Below are 14,767 nucleotides of genomic sequence, written 5' to 3' on the forward strand. Positions count from 1 at the left end.
GTCTTTCACGCCGAAACACGTTGCATCAATACGAAGCGAAGCGAGATTCGGTAGTTCAAAAATGTTCAAATGTGTGTGAAATCTTCTGGGACTGAACTGTTAAGGTCATCAGTCTCTAAGCTTACACACTACTTAACCTAAATTATCCTAAGGACAAACACACACACCCATGCCCGAAGGAGGATTCGAACCTCCGCCGGTGATTCGGTAGTACGAGGACGTTTATTGACCTACACCTAGTAGCGTTGAGGAAAGAGCATAGACGGGCAGAAAACGGCGCGCAGTGCATGTGAGGTGTGGGAACGTCGGGACGCAAGTCACGCACGGCCGCCGAAACAATGCCGCGTGTGTACGCGATTCGCTGTCACCTCTGGCGCCGGGCGGAAGCTTTGTCTGAGGGCGGGGGGGGGGGGGGGGGGGAGGAGGGAGGAGGACGGCAGGCGCCACGCAGTTTTGCAACGCCGACCATGCCCGCCGCATAAGCGAGTGCGCTGCACCTACTCGCCCCATCCAGCAGCTGGAAGATACCTGCCCCGTATCCAGTGGACCCTAGCTATTTCGAAACTCTTTACAACGAATTTCTCGATAACTCGAACAAACCGAGTCCCTTGAGCGAAATCGATCTATCGATAAAATTCATTGCGGTTTTGTTCACTCGATAAATCGAATAGATTGTCATGACTGTGGCGGTTCCTAATTTTATGGCTGAAAAAAGATACTCTGTGGTGCTCACCCCCCCTCCCCCTCTCCACTGCATTTAATCACGCGCAAAACCGACTTCTGGATTTCATAAATGTGATATGATGAATTTCCATGGCTGCAGTCAAATTCTAGGTTGTTAGCTTCAGAGGTCACTTGTGCTGTCATGTTTATGTAACTGTTTACGATGTAAATACTGTTAAGTCAAAACATGCCCTCATCGCTCTATTTATTACGTAAACACCTGACATCTGACGCGTTTTTGCAGTAATGTCAACATACACCTATATAGCAATCACACAGATTACAAGTAGTGGAGGTCTACACGACCTACAATATAAATTCACTCTGAATTTATACTTGACGTCTCGCTAACATGTATGTAAATAGCATCCTTCTCTCCACCAATTTAAGGGATGCGAGGTCACAAAATCGAAGTATAAACGTGAACTTAGTAATCTAATTAAGCTGCCTGAAAACTAGAGCCATTTTAATTGAAATCAGTATTAACTTAAAGAGTTTTCTTCTTTCCATATTAAATTTGTTTGAAGTTTACTTATTAGATAGCATCCATACTTGAGTCAACTATTATTTCCACAGTCTTGCCTGCCGTCTCAGCTAAATAAAATTAATTAAATTCTACGAAATTTGAAACAACCGAGAATTTATCCGTAAAAAGTGTCTTCCCAAAAGAATTCCAAACTGCTCTTAGATTTTGTGAGTCAACAATACTGCCGACATTATGAAGAATATAATATTATGATTAATATTTTAGTAATATTAATTCAGTCGATGCAGTCAGCCAGATTTCGAGCGCGCGCGCGCGCGTGTGTGTGTGTGTGTGTGTGTGTGTGTGTGTGTGTGTGTGTGTGTGTGTAAAGTATGGTATTTTGTCCTCTGGCATCTCCTGAATAAAAGCTACTTTTCAAAACTGTGATTTAACTGAATTTTAATAGTGTTTCACAGCTTCCTTTGTTAATATGTGGTATAATTTTGGAATTAGCCAAATGAGTTGTTCCCCCGTGAAACATGTTACCCTATTATAATCTGTAGTTTTTACAGATCTTCAGATCATGGTAGAAAAGTATGGGCGATAAATTACACTGGTTCCAACAATCTAAATATGGGTTTCGTAAAGAAATACTAAAATACAATTTTATTGGGATTGCTTGGTATCTATGGAATCAGCAATGTTGTCCTGTTGCTGTAAATGCGTATTATGTATCAAAAAATTGAATTCGCAGAATATAAATTTAGATTAGATTGCTGGTGTCGCGATAGAGTTTGCTTCAATAATCGTTTATGAAATTATGTCTCATGACAGACAATCACGCAAAACTCATATTTCCAAGATAAAAGTTATCTAATACTCAGTAAATCGATTTGGTTCATCAATTATTCAGGTAACTGTGTCATTCGTTTCCTCAATACTACTTCATTTACTGAAGTGTATAAATTAGTTGTAAAAATTACTTCAAAGAAGTACGAGTATATCACTTTCGAAAAAAAAAAGAAAAAAAAACTGACGCTGTGGAAAGTACAGAAAGAAAAGCTATATAGTGAAAACTTCCAGCTTTGTGTCATCCAAGTTGTCGACAAGTCTGAAGCAAAAGTTGACCCTGAATGGTAAGTTCCCGCTACTTGAAGAATCCTCACTGAAATGGCTTACTCGGTGCAGATGACAAAACATATCTGTAGGAGGGAGTATACTTAAAGAAAGCCTAGATTATTCTCCGTTTGACTTTGCACTGAAAGAAACGCCATTAGAGAAGGATGGTTCACTAACTTTAAAAGAGATGACTTCGTTTTAACAAGACTTGGGGAGAAAGTGCAAGCGTTGACGACACAGTATGATCAGCATAAAAAAATGAATGAAACTGAAGGTATCTTTAAGTACCCTCGAGATACCTGTACGTACTTTTCGTTTGAAACATTAAATAAAAAATAATGAAGTAGGTAAAAGCCAACTTTCGTTTAATTTTATTTCTAACCATTACCTTATTTCTAACTATTACCTTGCGGATCACCAATTTGGTACTGGAGGGCAGCGTGGAGGGTAAAAATCGTAGAGGGAGACCAAGAGATGAATACACTAAGCAGATTCAGAAGGATGTAGGCTGCAGTAGGTACTGGGAGATGAAGAAACTTGCACAGGATAGAGTAGCATGGAGAGCTGCATCAAACCAGTCTCAGGACTGAAGACAACAACAACAACAACAACAACAACAATTACCTTGCGCTTCCTTCTGTCAAGATACCTGCTTGTCAAACTACAATGACATTTAAAACTCAATCTTATTTCGCTTTTCTTGCTTCTGTCTTCATCAAAGTTATGTTAAACCAAATTGTTAATTATTCGAACCATTTTGTTAAGTCCCTTGAACTGACTGCAACTGAGTTCGGTTTATCAGGGTTTCTTCTGCATTGACAAATCATGACAGCCTAACACAAACCTATCAATCGCTTCTATAGTCACAGTAACATGTGCCTGCAAGTATTGTTTCCAAAATCTTAAGAGATCGTAACTGATTGTTGGGTGTCCTCATTAGCCTTCACTGTCACATTCATACTGACATGTTGTTGAGATCCCTAAAATAAATTTAATTTTTCTTCCTCTTGTCAATATTTTCCATGCTTTAAGGTTCATTTTTTACTTGTTACACACCACCTACTTCCTATCGGTCATCGGATGTTTTTAATTTAATGACGCCTTAGTAACGAAGGTAATGGAACTTACTGATGATCGATGGTTAGAAACAGCTATTTCCTTTATACGGTCTATACATTTCATTCTAATTTTCGGATTTGTCAGAACACGCTGGATTACAGCATTACTCATACTTTCTCTGGAAAGTATATTTAATTTTTTGCAATTTGCGTCTGCACCATTACGCACAACTTTTTTTTGTCAGTTATGCTATACGATGTACTAATGACCCAAGACCTAGATCGCAAAAATAATAATTAGTGAAACAAGTGTCAAAGAAGTGTATCTTTTCATATAATAATGTATCACTACGTACCCCCAGCTAGATCGAGAGATAAATTTTTTTCACTAGAAATAAAGACCTCTGCTAATTTTCTTAGTCGATTTATCGCGCTAACGTCGGGAGATTTTCGGCAAAGCGAACCTTATTTCGTCTGCTATAAATCTGATCAGACATCAGCAAATTCGAGCCTAAACAGTTTAAAAACTACAGCCGAATCGCTTCTCGGAAACTGAGCCATCAGAATCTGAATTTGCATATTCGTGAAATATTATCCTCTCGCGGCGTAAGCATATAAAATCGGCACAACCCACTTACATGTCGCTGACGGGCCTTATATTCGCGCTGTCCCACACTCCGCACGCCGCTTTCATTTGCCCATTTGCGTAACGACATTACTCACACTGCCGCCTGAAGCACCTTTTTAAGCACGCGCAAACAAATTTTCATACGAGCAACTCTGAATTATTGCCAACATTACTATTAAATCAACACGCTGAAAGCTCCCCAAAACAGAGTTTTTGTCGTGCGAATTATTTTCGGGTGGTGATTAAAGACGTTGAGATACTGCCAACTGAACCACCTTCCCCACCGCTAAAATATACTCTTTTTTTGGCCCAACAGCAGCGTACAACATCTTCCTGTTAGTTTTATTTTCTCTGCTAATTTAGTATCACCGATTATTCGTTCTATTTCAATGCAAACTCATCTGAGGAATCAGTTTCGGAAACATACTTGATAAGAAAAAATCATTATACTGTCTCCTAATACAGCTGTACTTGTAAAATCTATTCGATAGTACAGTGCAGAATCAACAGAAAAGTGAAGGCTTATTAATTTTTAAGAAAATGAGCCAAGAACTGCTCAAAAAAGCAAGCTGGCGGAATGGACTGCGGGGACGCTAATAACGACATCGTTCTGAAATTGGCTCAATTACTCATCGGGCATGTCCACATGGAGTAATAGACTAATTTATTATATTAATTTATTAATTAGTTATTGCAAAAAGTGAACAAAACACACGACAAATCTACATCTTTGTTTCAGCCCTCCGCCTTTTTGTTCTTTTGTCAAAATGGTTCAAAAAATCTGTGGTATTCCTCTTTGAGCAATATTCTATAGATTTAGAAAAATGTTTGTTTTTTGATTTCAGATGAAATTCGCAGATTGTAAGACTTCCGTCATTAGTTTTTTTTTAATCGTAAAAAATCGCTTATATTATAGGCTGACTGAGGAGAATGGACCCTTAAAACGAGGGCGCCTTTCATTGCAGCGACAGCTTTTCACGAAATTTCAGTCACCAACTTTCTCCCCCGAATGTCAAAGTAGTTTGTTGACTCCCACCTACATCGTAACACTTTCCTTCGTACGGAAAGATTTAAGTGTTCATTTCTCCCATGTGCTATTCGAGAAGTAGTCACAGTGGTTCTATGAACCCTCTACCAAACACTTTAGTAAGAATTGCGGAGGAGTCATGTAGATATCGATGTAGTATATAATCTATCAACATCATGGAACGTTTCTTATTGCACACAAAATGGGCACTGTTAGATCCATGTTATTAAGTCCAACGTATATTAAACGCTACTGCATATCCTTAGTCATACACTGATCCAGAAGATAAAGGATATCGTTTAAAGGAGAGAAAAGTTCTGCGAAGCGCAGTACTGTTTTTTTTTTTTTTTTTTTTTTTTAACAAACAGCTTCATGTTCGCGCCAACACAAAATTCAACGCTAGGATGCAAAATATTCAAAGTTAACGGATGGGCACATTCACGAAACGTGCGAGTAACGTGACTGTTGCGCTAACACATTGTCAATAGCGACCAACGTCCCATTCATTCTGCATAAACTGTAGCACGATAACTACGAAGTTAAAGCAGAATGTAAATTTTTGTTCCCCTCTGTACTTCTCTGGGATTCAAATGCGTGGTCACGTTTGAATTTTGATGGGATGAAACTCTACATCTTACATAGAACTGTGGTGATACTAATCCTCCAACCGAATCTATCAAGGATGGTGGAAACTAGAGGAGATTTACAGCTGAGAAGCAGGTGAACCCCATCCGCAGGCGGGATGAATACCAGTTGGAATTCTCGGGAAGGCAGTGGCACCCTCACAAATCGGAGCGTGTCTGTGACTGTGACAGCTTAATAATAACTACAATGAAAATAATAATAATATATTTACATATGGATTTACACTTGATCACATTTCCAGTTTTGTCTGTAATGAATGTATGTTACATTTTTTGATACTTGTCCACGCAACCAAACACGCTTAAATCAGCTTAAGTGTGTCCAAGAATGGTATGTTGTTGTTGTTGTTGTTGATCAGTCTTCGCCGGCCGTTGTGACCGAGCGGTTCTAGGCGCTTCAGTCTGGAGCTGCGCGACCGCTACGGTCGCAGATTCGAAACCTGCCTCGGGCATGGATGTGTGTAATGTCCTTAGGTTAGTTAGGTTTAAGTAGTTCTAAGTTCCAGGGGAGTGATGACCTCAGATGTCAAGTCCCATAGAGCTCAGAGTCATTTGAACGATTTGATCAGTCTTCAGTTGATACGGCTGTCATGCTATTCTAAGTCTTTTCATCTCTGCATGACTACAACGACCTACGTCCATTTGAAGCCGCTTACTTTATTCAAGCCTTGGTCTTCTTCTACAATTGTTACCGTAATTACCAAACTGACGATTCCTTGATGCCGCACGACATGCCCAATCCTCCGATCCCTTCTTTTAGTCAAGCTATGACGCAAATTTATTTTTTTCCCATTGCCATTCGTACCACCTCATTATTTATTCGATCGACTCATCAAATTTCCAGCATTCTTCTGCAGCACCAAATTTCAAAACCTCCTCTTATCTCCTCGTCTGAATAGCTTACCGTCCACGTTTCACTTCCGTAGAAGGCAACACTCCAGGAAATTACCTCCAGAAAAGACTCCGCAACGCTTTAAAAAAATGGTTCAAATGGCTCTGAGCACAATGGGACTCAACTGCTGTTGAGAACTTAGAACTACTTAAACCTAACTAACCTAAGGACAGCACACAACACCCAGCCATCACGAGGCAGAGAAAATCCCTGACCCCGCCGGGAATCGAACCCGGGAACCCGGGCGTGGGAAGCGAGAACGCTACCGCACGACCACGAGATGCGGGCGAGCAACGCTTTAAATTTTATTCAGTATTGATAAAATCCTCTTTTATACTGAAGCTTTCCTTGCTGCTGCCAGTATGCATTTTATACCATCTCTGCTTCGGCCATCGTCAGTTACTTTGCTGCCCAAACAGCCAAACTCATCTTTTACTTTTAGTACCTCAATTCCTGATATAGCCCTATCAGCATCATCTGATTTAATTCGAGTACATTCCATTACAACGGTTTATGAACTTCACAGATTGTATGAAGGAACAAAGATGTCCGTGCAGTAAAGTAATTAGAGAATTGAGATATCTGGCAGCGTTATTTCTCAAAAGTCGTGGCAATGTAAGGATGAAGAGGTTGTCCACCTAGCATCATAACTGATATGTAGGCATCGGCTTCGAGCTCTTCATGTAAACCACTGGTCACGAACTCCTGGGAACATCTGGGCGAGTGTGGCAGTGACGCCCGAAACGAGAGGACACGGCGCTGGCTGCGACCTGGAAATACCGAAGGTGAAGTCCCGATTCGCACATTGTGGCCGTCGCCATAAAATGCCGCGAAGTCTGGCGGATCGTCAGCGCCGGAGCCTTTACCGGCAATTATCCGCTGGCAACGGCTGCAGAAGGGACGCGAAGGTCGCCGGCAACCTGTTCTTCCGCTACCGCCGCTCCCGGTACAGAAGCGGCGCCATAAATTTGTGACCGCCTGACCGCTGGCTCCGCAGGAATTCTCCGAGCTAAAAATGAACTAATAACCCAACCTCTGGCGGTCGCTCGCTCCGCTCTCCGAGGCGCTGAGGGACTCAGCACGGCCGCGCTGGCGCTGGTAGTTCAGACATTACTACAGCCTAACTGCTTTTTTCCTTTAGATCACAGGCGCACTCTGGACCCGATGACTTATCATCGTCACTACTTTTAATTCCATTTTAGAACTGTTAGAGTGAACGCAGTTCCAATTTCAAATTCAGACATCTGAGTAACTGGAAATATGTAATTAAGTCGCTAATAACACGAGGAAGTCCAGGAGAAACCTGTCTGAATAAGTCTCCAGACACACCCGTGTGAAACTGTCTGGAATGGGAGTAGGTTAGAAGCCATTGCTTGCTGGGTATTACTGTCAGTTTGCTTTTACCTTTCTCTTTTGATTGAATCTACTGCTAGCTTGTATGCAGCTTGTATAGACAGGTATCTCATTGTTAATCGTCACAGCGTTCTACATTCATTTCTTCCTCTGTTTACAATTTTGTCTCATACAACTTACAATAAGAGTTACCGAAACCAACAGTGTTACATCTGACTACACGTCGAGATTTCAACACTGCTGTGTAAATGCTTGCACTTGAACTAAAAAATTAATAAATGAAAATCGAACGGAAAACTAAGAATTATCTGCGAAATACAAATAGAAATGATGTTCACAAGACACTTGGCGTCAAAGAGAAATGTAATGTATTCTGTAACAGAGCCTACAGTTTCAATAGTTTAATACAAATCCCGTGTTTACGGTTCCATACCTGAACTGGTAGAAACGGAACCCTCACAGAACCATTTCGTTGTCCATCTGTCCGTCCGACTGACTGCTACAAACCCTGTTTCTCAGGAACGGGCAAATGTATCAAGATGAAAGTTATGTCACATATTGCGGTCTACAGTTCCTTACCGGCGTAAAAATTGTAAGCTTCTAAGTCAATGCAATCAAAAGCTACGGCCATTTATGTCACCTATTCTGATAATCGCAATCTCGCTGTTCAAAACCTATAACGTATTTTCCGTTGGCCGAGAATCATGAAATTTGGCATGAACCAAGATTTCACAGTGAAAATAAGGGGAAAAATCTGATAATTTTTTATTTGTAATTACATCACGCGGAAAGATATTTCTTTTCTCATTCATTATCCGAATTCAAACTTAAAATTAAAACATTCTCGGGTCTTTGAATTTCCGGGACCGAATCTTGCCAGTATCGATGTGGATCAAAGGCAAATACCGTCGAGATTCTCGATTCGCGGGACAGATGAACATTCTGTATACATAAATTTGTTCGGAGCCCTCAGGGTGAACCTGATCAGCTTTTTTTTATTTTTTTTGTATGTGTTCGTGGACGATCGGAGATCAACTGCACTGCTGCTGAACATAGCAGGCCTTTACTACAGTGCCGTTGCGAAGACTGGTTGATTCCTATGTAGAGCGCTCATGTATGGCAGGGTAGAAGCAGGCGACCGACCGACTGCAGGCGATATCGCCAGCGACCCGTTGCTCGTGCGTGGCGCCCTCTATATGCGAGATTTAAGCCTGAGGACATACACGAAGAGACAGAACACGTTCTCTGGACCCAGCTCCTTCAGACTAAACGACCAACGTCATGCTGATGAGTACCAAAATCACTAACTACAAGATTCACTACGCGCTAGCGGCAAAGAGCATTACTCGTACATGTTAACTACTACAGGTCTTATGGTTACCCTAAGCGAGGCTCTGCTGCGGCATACAGTGATACACACGATGCTCGTTGGTGTGTCTCTTCCGCAGTACCGCTTGACTCCAGTTACGTCATTGCTTATTGTATCATCCACAAATATTGAAGAGAGGGGAGAAATACGCTAGCCGTTAGTATCATTCCAAACAAAAGTGCGTGGGAAATATTTCGAGAGTAACTGTAAGTAAATGATATAACGACGTATCAGATGGTTTATTTTAACGCCAAACTGTTTTACTGACCTTTCGAAACCGGTATGCCTTGTCTTCCTTTGGTTTTTGGGTCCTGTTCGTTCGTCCAGAAGCCTTTCCATGGAAGATAGCTGGACAATGGAAATTATAATCCAATGGCAGGCCGTTCACGAAAAACGTTGCACTTCACATAAAGGCTTACAGCTGAAATTCATTTCCGCCAAATGAGAGTAGCTTTTATTAAATTCGAGAAGAATACTCAGTAAGTCGGAAACAGCACACTGGTTTCTTACGGGGGAGATCTGCAAGCCGCTGACTCACTGAGTGATGAAAAGATCTGAACGTGAAATTGTTAAGTGGTGGTGATGTGTTTATTACAGTGCTTTGCGCGCCATACAAATTTCCCAAAAATTGTTAAATTTCGGTACATAACCTCACCGGCACCCACCAAATAATCCTCATCGCATTTCAGATTAATTTACTGTAATCCACCTTATGATGCCGAAATGCGCTACACTAAAAAATAACAGAAAAAAGTGGCTCAAGCAGTAAAACTTATTTCATAAATTTATAATACGATCGCTGACAATCAGTTCGATACAACATGCACAAATGTAAGTTACACCAGCAAATACATTAAGTAACTGCAGTGTAGATATCACTAGACTCATCGCCGGCCGGTGTGGCTGAGCGGTTCTAGGCGCTACAGTCTGGAACCACGCGACCGCTACGGTTGCAGGTTCGATTCCTGCCTCGGGCATGGGTGTGTGTGATGTCCTTAGGTTAGTTAGGTTTAAGTAGTTCTAAGTTCCAGGGGACTGATGACCTCAGATGTTAAGTCCCATAGTGCTCAGAGCCATTTGAACAATTTTTGAACTACACTCATCAAAGAAGAGTGGTCACATTAGATCATTCGTGTGGATCAAATGTCATCCGGGCATTAAATACAATGGAACACCCGATCGATTAAACAAAGATGCAATTAGGATTGGAAGGCACATGGACATACAAGACGCACATACAGATGACGTACTAAAAATAATTCAACAAGTGATTCTCTCCTGGCAGGAGAAATGGAACGAAAAGCAAAAATAAGAAGTACAAGTTATTCAAGTTTATAGCAGTTCAGACCGAGACAGCCATGGTTTGCAAAGTCCAGAAGATAAAGGAAAATAACTGCGTCTATTGTGAGAATGTGTCAATCGGAGGACTGGAGACAGTGCAATCGCTATGAGAAAAGACAGATTCAGTTTCCTAAAAGAGCTCTGGAGACTTAGTCGCTTTTGACTATCCCATTTCTTGTAAGTACAACCGGGGGTGCACTTATGCCATAACCAGATTTATAGCACAAGAAAACATAAAAACAAAACAAACATTGTGGACGTTGAAATTAATGAAAGTACTGAATTAAATGTTTTAATAGGTATAAATGGTTATTTATCCGCTTACTTCTAGTAGTATAATTGAATATCTGTAAATATTCTAGCCTGATGACAAATCGTGTGTCGTAAAATCGATATACTGTACGAGTATGTTACTTCGATACGTTTGGAAATTCTTTTGGTGTGTGATGGGTAAAAAGTATGTATGAATCCTAAAGTGAACAAACAGAAGTGGAAGACGCACAACTGCGAGAGTAAACCCCGTCATTTGGTGGTCGCCGGTGGAGACGGCGCCCCGGGGTGCCTCTGGGCCGCAGCCGAAACGGCGCTAGCGGCCGGTCCGCCGCGGTCGCGACCCCCGGAGCGGGCCGGTAATTCAGGCTGTTAACCCCTTGAGTGGCGCTGGTTAGCCGTCTGGCCGGCCGCTAGCGCCGCGCTATGCTACGCTACGCTACACCGAGCTACGCTACGTCGCGTCTCCTGCCGACGCCACGCCACGCTCACGGACGCACCTCACCTGCACGACCCCAGAGTCACTCGCACCGGCGACGCCTTTCGGATATTTTCACATAGCCGATTTCGTAATGTAGATTACATACCCACACTCTCTCTACGAGCTGAAAAGAGGAATAGATCAGAGTACGAAGCAGTTGGCTTCCAACAGGATCACAAGGAGGCAACTCTGGTGCCAGGAACCTGCCAATCAGCAGAGCACATCACGATGATGACGCTGAGGATGATCCATAAATTAAGAAATCTTCGAGAGCCGCGTCAGCTGTAGCTCCACGGTAACAATGTACGGACTAAACGATGACGAAACGGCACCGAAACACCGTACGCACAAAGGGTGCATTTACGCGACATTGTGTGTGGGCAGACAGAGTCGGTATAGTGATTCTGGCTGCGCGTTGTGTCATCCCGCATAGTATTAGGTTTTAACGCCCCGATGATGACGAGGTCATTAGAGACGCAGCATAAGCTCGGACTGTGGAAGGAAATCGTCCGTACCCTTTCGCAGGAAACATTCCGGCACTCTTCCGTGACATTTAAGGTAATAACGGAAATCTGGACGGCCGAGCGGGTATTTGAACCGACATCCTCTCCAATACGAGTCCATTGTGCTGACTACTGTGGAAAAAATGAATTTCCTTGGAGATTATAGCGCTGCTAGCTTTTTTTTTACTCAGTCACGCGAGCTCTTGAGCGTAAAAGTGTTCGAACAGCTTACGGAAATCCATACCCCGTTATTGTCAAGCCAGAAATGGGACAAAGGAGTTTCGATCTTGTATCGTGGTTGCTTTGAAGAGTGTCGACCACCATTTCAGATTAGCATCCTTTTAGGTTCCGTTAAGGATTATATTGGTCTGCGTAAGGCGTGTTTCTACCGTATTTCTCGCAGTTGTGGCAGACTATCAGGACTGTGGAGGACTGATATAGCGAGCATAAGCGTCACACACGCTCACAAAAGGCCACCAAATCGGCTGCTGCAGAACACTGTCTCGTACAGGTCATCCTACGGAATACAACACAGTCTGGTGTGCCCTTTCAACCACTGCGATAGCGTCATTAAGGAAGCTGTTGACATTAAGTTAGCAAGTGATCACATAGAGAGGGACGTTATAGAGGAAGGTTCTGCTTAATTTCCCTTTGAATTCTGCTCTCTCCCTTCTCAGACAACAGATGCAACGAGCTAATACCACATGTTCGCCGTGGGTAACCTATAACTTCATACGTTGTTCACCAACTCTGATTATGTGGTGGAAGTAGTTCTCTCTCTCTCTCTCTCTGCGTGTGCGTTTTATAATTCCTGGTCGGTGTAGCCCTGCATACCTACTGTTTAAATTTTCCATACACAGTGCTCTCTAGATGCATTTGTGCCTCCAAAATGACGAGCTGTGAGCTTGTCGAAATAACTGAGGTTGTCAGAGACGACACTCCGCTGCATTCTCGTACGTTGTTTCAACAGATAAACACCACCTTATAACTGTGGCAGCTCTCTCGGTCGTGGAGAATTAGTATCGAGCAGTGACCACATCTGAATGACACAAGGCGTTATAGACGAGTCGGGAGTGTGCTCTGTTCAGCCTGTCGGCTGAAGCGCTGGTCAGACTGGATAATGATTCTCGTCGTCTGCTCGTCTAACGCATGCTCCGGGACTCACTCCAGTCCTATCAATATTCTGGAAGCAGGCGCTGTAGTGGCTTTCTCGTCTGGTGTGCCACCTTGTTAGAAACCGGTATGCCACTGAATTTCTTTCCTTGCGGTACTGTGGTCTGCAAGTACGACATCCTGCCTTTTCCGTGTTGCAAATCGATTGAAGTTCTACCTGACTGACGGTAACACCCGGCCACATAGGGCTGTGCCGGTGGCTGAATGCCCACAAGATGAGGGCATCAAGCATAGAGTGGACAGCTCGTTCCTGTGGTACGCGATGCTGCAAACCGAGGGGCTGCAGTCCTCTCAATGGCGCTGAAGACGCCTGCCATGGCATCCAGACTGCACAGGTGCGATCCCGCTGGCCGGTCTGATAACCACTGCCACGTCATCATATCTACACCGAATGAGGTTCCCAATACCACTGACAGAAGAATACCGTCCACCTATAGGATCTTCCACAATTCTGCCGGTATACTTCGAATCCGTTCTGTATCACAAGGCAGATGTTGGCAGTCCACTTTTCCTTTCACACTTTATCGACTTGCCGTCCGGCGTTACGTGAACCATTCAACTCCTTTGCTTATAGATATGAGTGTGGGAAACCACATTTATCAAGCTGCCGAATTATGTGATAACGCTCTCTGAGATTCACATCCTTGAAACATTACTCGCTGGCGAATGAGCGCACTTACAGTATTTGATAGGAAGTTCAGGCTAATTACGTCAGTTTTCCTGCAGTTACGCGGAAGGTATGTCTGTGTGTAGAGTTTGCCGATCAGAATACAGTGCAACGAAAAACACAAACAAACCCTACGCCAGTTTCAATTTAGACTATGGGAGTAATCTGTCTCTTGCAAAAGATTACAAAAAGTTGATAGCAAAAACTCATTACTTACTCATCCCGGTACGTAAGGTCACAAACCAAAGCTGAATTGCACTGCGAATAACTGCACCTCTTAGATCTCCGTCCAACTCACCTGTAAAGAAAAGAATTCCTTGTACAATGACATGCAGGAAACTTATCAAGTTGATGTTCAGTTAACATAACAACAAAGTAGTAAGCATTATTGTTTCTAAGGGAGCTCGTCTTCGACGGGAGGTTTAGCCCTATCATTTCTTCCCTTCCTACAATGGTGAGGTTTTAAGATGCAAGTGACTATACTCTGCAAGGCTATACTAATTTGGAAGTTCTTGACAAAGTAAAAAACCAGATTTACGGTGGGGAAATGCAAAAGTTTAGGTTACGGTTGCAAACCATCACAGTTTAATGACTCTGGGCAGCATACACTCAGCGCCATTTTGGAGAAAAGAGAAAAACGCAGAAGAGTCGATATAATAGTCAAATTAGCAATACTACTGAACTCTTACACGCTTCAATTTTGGAATTCAATGTGATAATACATTTTCGCAACTTCTGGAGTACGCTAGCTTGCTACAGACGTTTATTTCAGAAAATGGAAACTGAAGTATTGTACACCATTTAAGAAATTTCTTCACATGTGGTACTCATTTTAAGCCTTATTATGACAAAATAAAAGTCTTACTTGAAGTTTTTATGGGGGCAATGAGGGCGGAAGAGCGCTGAAGGGTACAGAGTTTTTGTATCAGAGTTCACTTTTACGGTTCATCTCTTTTCCTGATACCGCAGAGAAATCACCGCCATCAGGCCCCAGGCGAACTGTACTGACTCTGGGGTTATCTGCAAGGTGCATCATAATTAACAGCGAAAACC

At 42.6% G+C, this 14,767-nt stretch overlaps 1 protein-coding gene across 1 annotated transcript in view; it reads right to left on the reverse strand.

Annotated features, from left to right (window-relative positions):
• Positions 1-14,767, reverse strand: part of LOC126092951 (forkhead box protein O) — a 678,190-nt gene that overhangs the window by 502,837 nt on the left and 160,586 nt on the right. The window lies entirely within an intron of this gene.

This window comes from Schistocerca cancellata, chromosome 1, assembly GCF_023864275.1.
Source record: "Schistocerca cancellata isolate TAMUIC-IGC-003103 chromosome 1, iqSchCanc2.1, whole genome shotgun sequence".
NCBI classification, from domain to species: Eukaryota; Metazoa; Arthropoda; class Insecta; order Orthoptera; family Acrididae; genus Schistocerca; species Schistocerca cancellata.